The sequence below is a fragment of the Myotis yumanensis genome, unplaced genomic scaffold (assembly GCF_028538775.1).
Source record: "Myotis yumanensis isolate MYYU_CA2020_CCGP unplaced genomic scaffold, mMyoYum1.0.hap1 SCAF_8, whole genome shotgun sequence".
NCBI classification, from domain to species: domain Eukaryota; kingdom Metazoa; phylum Chordata; class Mammalia; order Chiroptera; family Vespertilionidae; genus Myotis; species Myotis yumanensis.
Genome location: NW_027223759.1, coordinates 15,220,634 through 15,234,812, shown reverse-complemented (window position 1 = coordinate 15,234,812; position 14,179 = coordinate 15,220,634). Strand labels below are relative to the sequence as shown.

Here is a 14,179-nt window from a genome sequence, read left to right as displayed (position 1 = left end):
TGTGGGGGATGTAAGATGAATACTCTGCATGATATTATGCTGATATTACACTGCATGACATTGTATGTTGCTCTACATTTGTCAAGCCCACTGAATGTACACCAAGACTGAACCGTAAGGTAAACTATGTATGTTGGGTGATTAAGATGTGCCAATGTTCATCCCTGATGAAAAATGTACCATTTTGGTAGTGATGCCATTGTAATTTAACCTAGTTATTAATAACTGGAAAGGAGCAACGGGAAGGCCAAATACTATAGTCATTTGTGCAGCTTTACCAGGAAGCTACAGTATAAATGCATACCCAGTTAAGCCTGGGTGAAATAGGGAAGGTACTTGTCTGTCAGCCGTATCTGGGACCAGATCATTCGCCAGAGTAGGCATGGCCACTGCAAGTGCAGGAAGAGTTGAGATACTTAAACTCTTACACAAAGGAGTTTGCTCTCTTGCTTCACGCTCTTGCCTCTTGGCATGGTGCACTTAACTCCCCGTTTCGCAGGGGCTCTCATGCTCTTACGTTCCTGTGCCATAGACCAATTCCAGCATGTCATAATTTCAAGAGTTTCATCAAGAGGTTGATGAGACTTGGGGACTCAACAGGGTTGAGTCACACATGTAGTCACCTGTTGGGAATGGCTAAAGGCATTTCCCCAAACCTGAATAGGAAACTGATTGTGGCTGCCAGACAGTTAAAGGGCATCTTAATCTACATGTTATTGCCTCCTACTGGCCAAACACCTGAACAGCCGTAGGCTAATTCCCCCATTCTGACAATGGACTCTGTACCAAACCCTGACCTTTTGAAGTGTATATCTCTGCCTCGCCTCAGGACAAGTTGTGTTAATAAGAAGCATGGGGTCCTGGGGATGGGGAGAACCTAAGGCCTTAGATTTAAGATCTTAGAACTTAGCTCCTTTAGCTAAGCTCCTCTGACCCCCAATGCCTTTCAAAATTATATTTCGTCTCTGGATGCTTTATTAGTCTCTGGATTCCTATGTCATCTATGCACAGCCCCTTCTCCAGATTCCTGAACCCTTCTAGATGCTGGGACAAGAACCCCGGCACTCCTGCATTTGCCCACATCGCTCACCACCACGTGGACCCCACACATCATGGACTAATGGACTGCAACTAGCCTAACGCTAAACCGGACCCAGTTCCAACACGGAATGGAAACTCTGGACACTGGCTTTGCTTCTAGCTCTACTGGATCCCCAGCTGCACCTCTTCCAGGACTGGATTAAGAGAAATGGGACTTCACAAATGCAGGAATGTAATTTCACACAAGTAAAAAACACTCATCCTCCCGTGCCCGTCTCAGAAAATTCATTTTCTCAAGATATTGTAAGGACCCAACTCCCAGGACCCAGTGGGGAGGGGACTACCTCACTTTCACCAATAACAGTAAGACATGCCGGTACTATGGCTTATCTCCAGGTTTACATTTATTTGTTACTCTAGTCTTATATGTAACGATAGCTTACATTTATAATCTATTTTTCTAGCTTACCACATGCATTCATATGTTCCATCTCAACACAAAATCAGTTATTATCTGTATTTTATAAAAAAGAGGGCAGAGGACAAAGAAGTAATTTTTCCATCTAGCTAATAAATAGTAGAGGTAGAACAATATAATCAGTGCAAAAGAATGCAATGCAAACATATATTGATATTGATGTTATTGAAAATCATAGTGAAGAAAATTAAACATCGTCATTGATGGAAGAGTTACACATAATTCTTTCTCTAAATTATCATTAAAATGATTTTTTGAATGTTAGGAAAGAATGACCTAACAAAAATACTAAAGCTATTCTAGAAGTCAGAATGCAGACGGGCTGAGACAGAAAGAGAAAAAAAAAGAAGGAAACTGCTGGTAGAAGTACATCATTGAATAGCAACTTTCCCAAAGAAACCTGGAAAAACTCCAAACTTAGAGTCATCAAGTAGAGTCCAAGGGTAGTGGAGGACCAATATCAGGGCAATTCATTCAGAACATATTCAGAATAGGGACCCTCTCATCTTTTGTCTCCCTTGCTACTATATTTTTGGCCGACAGGAGAAGATTTGCCCTCAAGGGTGAAAACAAGAACTAGTCTTTAGTGAAAGTTGGTGATCAGTTTTGAAACCTGGTCTAGTCTAGGTAAATGGGTGCAGAATTAAAACCCATGTGGAATTGTGAGCATCCTAACCTGCTCCCTTGTTGGTTCCATCTCCATGCTCCTCTGGATGGCTGCTTCCTGAGACTCTGCCAATTCCCAGGCCTGCGGTCACAGTGAGCGGGCACACAGATCTGCACCTCGCAGAGGAAACTTACAACAGCTGCCCACGATCTTCAGCCTAGTTTTTCATGTATAATAAAGCAACAACTCAGAACAAAACACCAGCAGCTGAACAACAAAAACACAATCAAAATGTCTCCAGACATTTCCAAAAGACCCCTGGCAGAGGGAGTCAATTGCTCCTGGTTAAGACTAACTGGTATAGGGTTTAGTTTTGGGCCCAGACAGACCTGGCTTTTACTTCAAGCACCACCAACTATTAGATATTTATCTTTGGGAAATATACTTAACTTCACTCAACCTCATCTCCTCTTCTGTGAAATGGAAATAAAAAACTATTTTGCAGGGTTTTATCTTCCTCCTCCTTGGCCTTCTTTCTTTTTAAATAAGCATGTGAGATAATTTAGGTGCCTGGCACATAATATGCATTAAATAAATACGAGCTATTATTATTTTCATTGTAATTTTAGTAATGATGATGAGGAAGAGCAGAGAAGCCTGTGGAGTGGAGAGCATGTGCCAAGGGTTAGCAAGAGATAAGAAGTCCGTGTATCCTTGAATGCTTGGGTGAGGAGGCTGGTTATGCTCAGAATGGCACTCTCCAATAAAACACTGTGATTATGGCCCAGCTGGCATGGCTTAGTGGTTGAGCGCCGCCCTATGAACTGGGATGTCACAGTTCAATTCCCGGTCAGGGGACATGCCCAGGTTGTGGGTTTGATCCCCAGTGTGTCAGCCAATCTCATCATTGATGTTTCTAGCTCTCTCTTCCTCTCTCTCTAAAAATCAATAAAAAACATATTTAAAAAAATAAAACACTATGATGATGGAAATGTACTATAACATAGTATGTAATGTTCTATGAAAAGAATATGGTTATGGAGCACTTAAAATGTGGCTAGTACAATTAAGAAAATGAAATATTACATTTTGTTTTAAAAAATTTAAACTTAAATAGTTGCACAGAGCTAGGCGCTACCATATTTATTGACCAGCACAGCCCACGGGAGTAAATGAGAATCACTGAGGGGAAATAACAAAGAAGAATGTTACACTTTGGGAGATTAATGGGGTGATGGTATTCAGGGCAGGGATAGCTGATAAAAACATTTCTGAAACCCTGGCATGTTATAACGAGAGCCTGGATGAGGCTGGTGGAAAGGGGAATTTGAAGAAGAGTAGGCCACCACGAGAATGACCTCAGGGGACCCATTCCTATGGGTGTCTGCATTGAAACCCTAACCTCAACCTGACTCTACTCAGTGACCTCTGAGGTGGTTATTTTCTTTAGTATGCTACCCTTCCATCTACATCTGAGATCAGCACTGGAATTCACAGCTTCCAGCTCAAAGTTCTTCTTGAGAATAGGTAAATCACAACGCCTGCTTTCAAAAATGTTTCTCCAAAAACCTGATTTTCTACCGCTAGAATGATTTTCTTTGCTATCCTGGTTTCTTGCCGAGTTATTTACCACTTGCTTAAAATTGTGTGAAACTTATAACTAAGCAACGGATTCTTATTATTAATCTATCCCTCCATCCAATGCTTTCAAGCCAGTTAAGATTACATGTTCTGTGATGTATCTAGCCTTATCTCCTTTTCATATTGCACCATTTCAGTAGTAACTGTTATTTTTACTAGTATTTGACTGAGCTCCTGGCCACACTATTCTAGGACTCTAGATGCAGGAGTCTTTTGGGAGAGCAGGGCAATCCAATCCATTTAGTGAAGATCATGGCTACCTTGGAATTGCTTCTTTACTTTAGCAATAAAGTGCATTATTGAAATAGTCCAGACTTGGGACAATATAGTCATGTATCTGTTTGATTGTGCGGTAGTTCAAGTAAAGGCTTTGGGTCAAAACAAGCACATGAGCCCCAGGTTTACCATTTTTCTAGTGGGGTGACTTAGGAAGGTCATTTGCAGTCTTCTGATTTCAGTTTTGTCATGTGTAATAAATAAGAGCTGCCATTCCATTCCAGGGATTGTTGTGAGCTTTGGGATGTCAAGAACTAGAAAATGCATTCTATGACTTAAAACGATTTCTTTATTTTTCTCAAAGTCTAAATGGTTTCATTATTCCAACAACTTTATAATCCAAAGTCCACAACCTGAGTCGTTTTGTGAGCATAATATGCAATGCAGAACTAAACTGCATGCACACATTAAGCTACATATTACACTTATTATTTCCCTTTGACACACTGGATTATCCACCAAATTGTAGCGGGAAAGTACAGCAGTTTGACCAGAGATATATGAGTTTCACAGGACCATGAGTTCTAAGCAGAAATTTCAATTATTTTTTTCATTGTTAGATCTCAAGTACGAATGTGATCTTGTAAAGTCAGTAATTTTAGGGCTTTCTATCCCCACTATTAAAAATATAGGCAGTCTATTTATGTGTGTGTTTTTTTTAATTCTAGAATATCACAAGTTCACTGCAATATCCTCAAAATCATGCCAACCAATTGCTCTTAGGCATTGTGTGAAGAGAATCCTTAATGTCTCTGTGTTGTATATTATTCTGTTTGTACAACTATGAAATCTTACCACAAAAAAATCTTACAGTAAGCAAGAAAAAATTTTTTAAAGGAAATTAAATATAAACATTGTTAACCTCAGAAATAAAACATAAGATCTTCCTGGAAAGAAACATCATTTCCTAAATTCTTACACAATGTGAAGAAATATATTTTGGTTCTAATGTGTTCAGTGGAGTAGCTTTATTTTAACAACTGCCAGATGTGGATCAAGGTCCTTTCAGCTGCTTTAAATGGTCATAATCCAGAGTCATTAACACCAGGAGAGAATCTGAAGACAGGTTAATTCAAACCATCCGAGGCAGACCCAAATGAAATCCACACACAAAAAAATTGACTTAGACAATTTTTTTGAGAGGGAGAATTTCTGCCAGAAATTATCTTGTGCTACTCTAAGACTTAACGATTGAACAAATGGCTAAAGGGCATAGACATGGTATCCAAATTCTGGAAATTTTAACCATTGCAGTTTGCTAATGAAAAGAAGACTAGCACTGTCCATTGCAGAAAGACTAGAGTTACACACACACACACACACACACACACACACACACACACACACACCACTCATTGTCTTAGCTTCAATTTGGCATATGTATCAAAGGCATTTTCTATGTAGACAACATAGGAAGCACTAAGATGTCTATGACATGACTTCTCTCCTCGAGGACATTTCCTAAATGTTCTCCTTGAAGAAATGTGGTTATCAGCTTAAGTTGACTTCTGTTCATATGAAAACAAAATTTGATATTTCACTAGAATTTTTAATTTCAAGTTCCTAATGACACCGCTCATGCCTACGTGGCTGTTTAAATAAACACCAAATTACAAAATGATAGTGCCAAGGTCCAGAGATCTAGACCTAGAGATAGAACCAGCCCTTTAAACAAAGGATAAATACTGATAAGTATAAGGACATCACGGATGTTTCATATGCACTAAAGCTGTTTTCCTTGATGGATGAGTGAGCCATATTTATTAAATTTCTTATTTTCTTAGATATTTTACAGCTTCAAAGTGTGGTGTGAGAGGAATCAAACCAGTAAATGCTCTCATGTTCCTATAGCTACAAAGGAGCACTGCGAGTTAGAGCCTAGCAGTGGAGGCAGAAAGACAACACCCCCGCCAGACAGAATCTATCCAGACTTTTTGTGAACACAGCCCCCCTGAACATCCTAATCATCATTCTTCCTTCAGAAGCATGCAGGTGCTGCCATCAACCAAAAGAGTCCTGCAAAAAGAAATTATTCTGTTGGAGAAAATGCATTTCTTAAATCAGAGACTATCCTCAAAAGTTCCCTATGGCTCTAAGTGGAGTCTCCCAAAGCTTCTGTAAGATTTGAGTGGCCAAAAAAAAGAAGAAATTCTTACCATTTGCAACAGCATGGATGGAACTGGAGAGCATTATGCTAAGTGAAATAAGCCAGTCAGAGAAATATAAATATCACATGATCTCACTCATTTGTGGAATATAATGAACAACATAAACTGATGAACAGAAACAGATCCAGAGACAGAGAAGCATCGATCAGACCATCAAACCTCAGAGGGAAGGTAGGGGAGGGTGGGGGTAAGAGGGAGAGATCAACCAAAGGACTTGTATGCATGCATATAAGCCAAACCAATGGACACAGACACCAGGGGGGTGAGGGCATGAGTGGGGGAGTAGGGGGCAATGGGGGTATAAGGACACACATGTAATACCTTAATCATAAAGAAAAAAATTTAAAAATAAAAATAAATAAATAGCTCAAAAAAAAAAAAAGATGTGAGTGGCCAGAAGACGGGATATGGAAACCCGGAAGCTTCACGACTAAACACAGAGGAACATGAGAGATGTCAGGAGCATGGGGGCCAGAGAAGTTAGCAGGCCAGTACTATGCTGAACATCCAGGCAGAGAGGAGGCGAAAAGTCCAAAGAAATAATGAGGCAGGCAACAGAACTGAAGTTAAGAAACGGGCACAGAAAGAATTTTGTGCAATCGCATCCCCAAATCTGAGCCACAAGAATGCTTTATATGGCATAATAAACATTGAGCATGAGCAGAAAGAATGAAATGTCCGTCGCTCATTAGGGCTGGTTTAATGGATCTTTCATAAAACAACTGGCTGGAATAAAAATAACTTGGAAGAGGAAGAATTCTCTCACCACCCAAGAGGCTGACAAGTATTAGTACCTACTGCTGCACAAAGAGAAGGGCTCACATTTGACTTGCTCATAACGAATTCTCCAATCATTTCTAATTTTTCTTGTCTGGACATTTGCCTTCCAAACTCTAATCAAAGCCTGGTCCACAGTCCAGCAACATCAACATTATCTGGGAGCTTGTTAAAGAATCTCAGACCTGTTCTCACATCTACTGACTCTGAATCCGTATTTTAATAAGATCTCAGTTAATTCCTCTGCTGTAAGGTTTGCAAAGCTTATCTCCCAGCATCTATTCTTACCTCTTTATCACCTGCTCTCTGCACAGCTGCCTGAGTAATCTTTTCATTTAATTTGTTTACCCACTGATTATTCCCTCCTCTAGAAGGAAAGTTCCATGAGGGCAGGAAAAGGGCATGAATTTGCCCCACTAATTCAGTCAGCACGTACTGACTGTCTACTGTGTACTAGGCAGTCTGCTAGAGAGCAGGATGCAATAAAAATAAAGGAGGGCTTCTTTCCTCAAGTAGCTTTTAGCTACCTTTCTCCTTTCGTGTTTCCAGTTATCAAATTCAACCCTTAAGAGTCACCATTGAGTCCTTCTTCTATTCATTCCTCCTTCCAGTCAATAACTGGCTATTCTCTCTATAAAAATTTAAGCTAAAAAAAAACATCTCTCATTGCCATGGCCTCTTTTTTATACCCACCATCAATGCCCTCTTTGAGCCTTCATTTTTTCCTGAATTATCCTATGACAGCTTTCAACATGCTCTCACACACAACTCTAATTTATCTCACATAGCTATATAAAAAAAAGTCATCCGAAAATGCAGTTGAGATCATAATGGTCTCTTATTCAATATACACTCAATGGCTTTCCATTGAATACAGATTGAAAAAACCTCCTCAACTTGGCATTTAAGATCCCTTTACAATGTATTAGATTAAACTGAATTAAATTTTTATTTTGCACCCTAGCTGGTTTGGCTCAGTGGATAGAGCACCAGCCTGTAAACTGAAGGGTCCTGGGTTCAATTCCAGTCAAGGGCACATGCCCAGGTTGCGAACTCAATCCCGGTAGGGGGCTTGCAGGTGGCAGCCTATCAATGATTCTCTCTCATCATTGATGTTTCTATCTTTCTCCTCTCCCTTCCTCTCTGAAATCAATAAAAAAATATATTAAAATTTTTATTTTATTTTGTAGTTCAAAAGAGTAGAATATTATCCATTTCATATGGTACAACCTAATAGTATTTATCTACCTTCCCATCCTTATCTATTAAGATTCCCCTTCTGCCTGCACTCTAGAATACAAATGAAATTAGTCGATGCCTGCCAAGCATGTTCACTTCCTTTGGTTCCTTTGCTAATGTTTGTTCTTCCCGAAGCTCCTCCATACATTATCTCTCCCTGAATACTTCTATTCATCCTAGTTCGATCTCAACAGACTCATCCTCCATGATGTGTTTCCTGTTGAGTCCCTTCTCAATTGTTAGTAATCCTGCCATGCAATGAAGTCCCTTAAGAAATTATTCATGTGTCTCTTACATTACCAATGAGCATTGGTGCTGCTTCCTTGACTTATTCTGCTGTACCCATTGAGTTCCAAAAGTGTTTTGTTGTATATACTCCTTTGCAAGTAGAACATCTTAACACATATTTGTGTAATTGTTAGTGCCCTTGGTTAGTAAGTTTTACTTAAGGTTGAATGTGTTAACTGTTCATGATACTATTCCCTGCTTTTTTATTATTTTGGCCATTTGAAACTTCTGTCATTAAATTTAAAAAAAACTGTGCATGATATGGTATCTGTTATGCTATTTATCAACAGAATTCTCTGGCTAATTTTTTTCATATAGATTACACAATTCAGTAATGCAACTTCATTGTAATGACATAGGAAATGCTTTATTAATTCATTTACTTTAAAACTTCCTGATATTCCTCCTTAAAGAATAAAGTTTCTTGGGTCAAATAGAAATATATATTAAAATATACAATGTATCAGAGCTTGAATATTACAATGATGTCTTTAAAGATTTATTCACTTCTACATTATGTATATAAAAACAAGGGTCTATAAGCATGCTATTTTAACCTTCTTGCAGCAACATATAAACCATGTACATAAATAAAACATTAAAACAATCACTATGAGCCAAAAATTTACTGGAAAAAATGTAGTATGTTGTGGTTAATATGAAAGACTTTGGGCCAGACTTGTGTTGATCATCCGACTGGAGTCTCAGTTCATTCATTTGCAAAATGGAGACCATACCCACTTCCCAGGATTGTAGTGAGAGTTAAAATGAGACAACATGTGGTAAGGGCTTAGAATATTACCTGGCACATAGTCGACAAGAAACTATAGTTTTATTAATAGAGATAAAGGACAACAAGCACGGTTTCTCTAAAGCTATTATGATTCTAGACGTTTCTTTAGAGATTCCTTAAATATATATGTATAAAATGATGTCATACTGAACTAGCCCATAATGAGCAAGAAAGTGTTCAGGAAGACTATGACATCATCTCTAGTGTTGCATCTACAAAGAGAGAGAGAGGAGGGCCTCCTCCCCTGTGCTGCAGCAAAATCTTGGCTGAAGTCATGGAGAGCAATAAACAATGTCAAGCCTGGGAATATTTAGGAAGTGTCCATAAAGCAGCACTCATGCTGCAGTTTGGCATCGTTCCCCTAGCTGAGGAAAGTGAAAGGGACATTTAAAAAATTCTTCCCATCTTAACCTAAAACCAGAAAAATCCTTTTCCATGGAGCCTGGAGACATTTTCAGACATGGTTTGGCTGCTTTTTCACCTGGTATTATCTAATTAATTACCATAAATTAGGGATTTATTATGAATATTTTAGGTAACTAAAAAACAAGATTATAGTGTGTAACCTTATGAAAAAACAAGAACAGAAAAGTAATGAGGAAAAATGCAGGTTTTCCCAGCAAATTTATTTGTCCATCAAATAATTAAATCAGTAGTTATTTAACTACTGTGGTCAAGGCGTTATGCTCTGAGCTGACTGTACAGTGAAAAATCAATAAAGGAATTTAATGGTGAAACTAATGCCCAGATGTTGGTTAGAAAAGCCATGATACAGATCCCCAACTCTTTTAGAGTCCAGTAGTCAAATTCTACTCTGATTTGACAATGTAAAAGACTATTTGAATGAACTCTGGTTTATTACACAAAATATATCAACACCTAGATGAATTTTTAAATGGTGCTAGAAAATGTAGGGACCAAGATGCTCTTGGTAAGGTAATAAATATGCCACTTCTCTAGTTCCAGGTCTTCTTGACAATACAGTAAAGATTTCTTTTTGGTGGATAATTAGTAATTTCATCCTTTTCCAATTCATGTAAATACCCCAGAGTTCAAAATTAATATAATGACTTCCTAAATGAGTCTGAAAATTAGGAAACAGATTTTCATATGAAATATATACTGTATGGATTTAGTTAGATGGGAAAATACCAAATAGAGGGTTGTGGTTGTTTTCACCAAATATAAAATTTTTTCACTTACTCTGAGTGAAACCTAACAAGAAAGTAGGATCCCCAGGCTTTTACAATATTCAGGAGGAATTGCATGTCCTGTTTGGGGATTTAATACATGATTCCTGAGTAATTTCTGAAGAAAAAGTGCAATATATTTTATCTACCTCTGAATACACGAGATGAACCTAACAGACTAGTCTATTAGATTTTGTTCAGTATCTGAAATAATGCAATTTCCCCTTTTTAGAGCACAGTGGTTTATTTTAACAAATTCATTCTCTTGTGCAAAAATATTATATGATGCTGCCTACACTCTGGAAGGGGGGAGGGGCAGAGACATCTGCCCCTTCCCCCTCTCCCACAATAACCACCCACAGAAGCAAGGCTCTTACTGTTTGTGGAATGAATAAATTAAGGTTCTCATAATTACACATTGCAGAGAAAATTAAAGAAGGACAATGCATTAGTCTCCTTCAACTGCTACAGATATTCATGCTCACAGGTAAATACTCACAGACTTCTAGTATTTCAGCATCAGTAGTTGAATGTTAGCCATTTTTAAAGTATAGCTAAAAAAAAAACTGACCTTACTGCGTAAAATATTTTGGGCCAGAGACTGAGGGGAAATACTGTGTGAATGCAAAGAAAAGGCTTTACTGACATTATTGATCACCTTCTCATCAAGGCAGAAATGTCTACCATTTTTTTAAAGCCAAATTACAAATAAAGGTTTTATTGACGTGGGTATACGTTAAAGTCAAAGATCACCTTAAGGAATTAAAGAAAAGGTAATACCCATACTCGTCATCTCCAATCTGTATGCATCCTGATGCTGAATTTGAAAATTAATATTTTTCCTGTAAGGCATAAGGCCCGAGAATAATGGATTCAACTGCTTTCATGGCAAGAGGAATGATCACTTTCTCATGCTGTCAATGCCAAATATAGTGTATGTAAAATCAGTTCTTAATACCTAACAACCTCAGGTTTTGAATATATCTGTTGCTAAACCATCCATGAATAAATTACAGTCTTTTATTCACAAAACTCAACGATACTGAGTCATTCCTGGGCTTTCGTCTCTAGCACCCATTCTATTTGGGAAAGAACAGCCATTTCATTTAGCCACTTAAAAAAATCACTTCTTAGCAAGATTTCCTCAAATAAAATCAGTCTATTTCTCTTAAATTCAAACTATTGCACTTTCAGTAAGATAGGGAATTTTGCATATTTTTAGCCATTATAGTGATAAAAATCCAACAATAAGTCAGACATACTAATATCTGTAATAACTTGCAACACAGGCAAAAGACACAATTCCTTAGATATCTAATCATAAAATAGCCTTGGAAAATGGCATTCTCCCTAGGAAATCATACATGCTCTAGACAATGATCGACGTAGGCTTAAAGGATAAAAGACCAGGCACAGAGAGATTATTTCAAATAAAAACATTCCAATTCCTCCTTGATTTTCCCTCATTTAAACATATAAACGAAACATGTGGTACCTTTTAATTTTCTGAATGAGTGGTTCCCAATCAATGCTTCCTCGGTTACAGACAACAAACTGAAGAATCTACCGAAACAAAACAAAAGGAAAAAAACACATATATAGATTTTTTCACTAAATATTGAAAATTATAACTCACCAGTCAGCAAATGCATTCTTTACATCCAGACAATAAGTCTGTCTTGAGATCTGTCGTACAAACAATGCAGCACTTGAATTTTTAGAAAGCTCGGTAATGAATTTAAAGCATTTTACTCTGGCACCACATCAAGCAGATTCTTTGGAAAACAGATGAGAAATAAAACGAAATTAAAAATGTAAACACCCCAGACCATTACCAGCGTGTATGGCGCGATATCACCCAGTCTAGCCTCTGAGGATGGCTGCGGAATCCTTCTCCCCGAGCAGCATCTCCACACGCTGGCTCTGGCTCGCTAGCTCCAGACACACTGCAGTCTGCAAGCCACCAGCTCCTGTGTGTGTGTGTGTGTGTGTGTGTGTGTGTGTGTGTGTGTGTGTGTCAGGGAAAGGGGAGCTGCAAATTAGAAAACGTCCCCGCAGTGGCGAAAAGGAAAATAAGGCGAGTGGGAGAGAGAGAGAACGCGCACTAGCCTCAGAATTTTCGAGAATGATGACAAGCCACCCAGCTCCGCCATCATTCACTGACAATAAGGTGCAGCAGCCCTGGCTTATGATTCAGTGGTTTGCCATAGGGGCTGCTGGTACCAAATGCCTGACAGGCATTTTAATTGCCTCCATCCAAGTGTGTCCCCCGAGTCGAGTCTATAAGCCTATGAATGTCATCATCTGGTCTCATTTGTGTTATTGCCACACACACACACACACACACACACACACACTGCTTAAGCAGACAGTGTTCAGGCATACAGGATTACAAATAAGTTAGGCTCCACAAACTGGATGTGACTCAATGACAGTTTATGAGAATTTTTATTATCTGCATCAATGACAACAGAGATTCTTTGATGTTTTGTCATTGGCAGATAATTAAAATATTTTAAAGCTGAGGATTGCATATTGCTTATTCATATTCCAAAATAAATAACCATGCTCATTAGAAAAATGTATACACTTATGTATATTTTCCTATGAAAAAATCAGTCCCCTTGTAACTGTGATAATTAGGCACTTGGAAATGTCTTCCTTACAAGGAAGAATGCAAAAAAAAAACACACAAAAAAAAAACACCACACCAAAACAAAACAAACAAACAAAAACACCCAGAGGATTGGAAAACCAAGGTTGACCTGTGATTTCTGTGGGCAATCCATTTTATTCCATTTATACACAAAAGCAAAAGGAGCTGGCAACCAGCTTGAATCCTGGGACCTTACAGTCCCTGAGGCCAAGGCAGGGAATTGAATCTGGCATAATCAGTATCCCTTTTATGTTAGCAAGTGAAATTAACAGTTGAATATCCCTATTTTACAGTGCCCCTTATGTAGGGTGGTTAAGTGTGGAATAGTTCTCTGCATTTACTTCCTGGACAAAAGGAATGAAAAAATGTTAATAAATAAATTAATTAATTTTTGCAGCATTGCTAGCTCCCTGCATCAGTGAATAAAGCAAATTCAATGTGTACCAAAAGGGCCAGCTGTCACCATGGTTACTGGAAACAGAGAGTATAGAGAAAAATAAGGTGATGATAGATAAAAGAGAAAAAGACTATAGTGGAGGAAATTTAGAGACCTTTGATATGCTTCATTCTTTTCCTTCTGGAAAGAATTATCTCAGATTCATACTACAATTTGAATGCATTACGATGAATTTGCTTTCCCCATTAGCCACCTTTCTTCTGCATTTTTGATCACTAGCTAATTTTGCTTTCATAATTATACAAATTATGGTTCTTCTGTATGAGATAGGTCCTGCTACTCCATGCCTCTGTCTATCCTGAATTCATGAACACCCCTCAGCTTATTCCACACCCTTTGTTTCATAGGTGAGAAAGCTGAGGCCCAGGGAGTCTGACCAAGGTCACGGAGCTGAGTAGAGATCCAACAGAGACACCATCCCAGTTTCCTGACTCTGGCCCCCTGCTTTTCTTCTCTCACTGAGTGGCTTTCTTTCCATGCTATCTCCCATTCTGTTTGTAAGCAAAACAGATTCTAGAAACATCTTTTGTGTTTGATTTTGTAATGCCTCTTTTATTGGCTAAAGCAG

At 38.4% G+C, this 14,179-nt stretch overlaps 1 protein-coding gene across 25 annotated transcripts in view; it reads right to left on the bottom strand.

Moving 5' to 3' along the window:
- MAP2 (microtubule associated protein 2) overlaps nucleotides 1-14,179 on the bottom strand; it is a 231,219-nt gene that overhangs the window by 98,174 nt on the left and 118,866 nt on the right. For 3 of the 25 annotated variants that reach the window (XM_070422018.1, XM_070422019.1, XM_070422020.1), the window contains exons 1-2: nucleotides 12,334-12,650; nucleotides 11,994-12,061 (exon numbers count right to left, since the gene is read on the bottom strand). The exons of 2 other annotated variants lie outside the window; for them this stretch is intronic. The gene's annotated coding sequence lies outside the window, so the exon portion shown is untranslated. Of the gene's footprint in view, nucleotides 1-2,195; nucleotides 2,344-11,993; nucleotides 12,062-12,134; nucleotides 12,293-12,333; nucleotides 12,658-14,179 lie in introns of those variants that run through there. 20 more of the 25 variants (XM_070422026.1, XM_070422029.1, XM_070422032.1 and 17 more) reach the window with 14 other exon arrangements.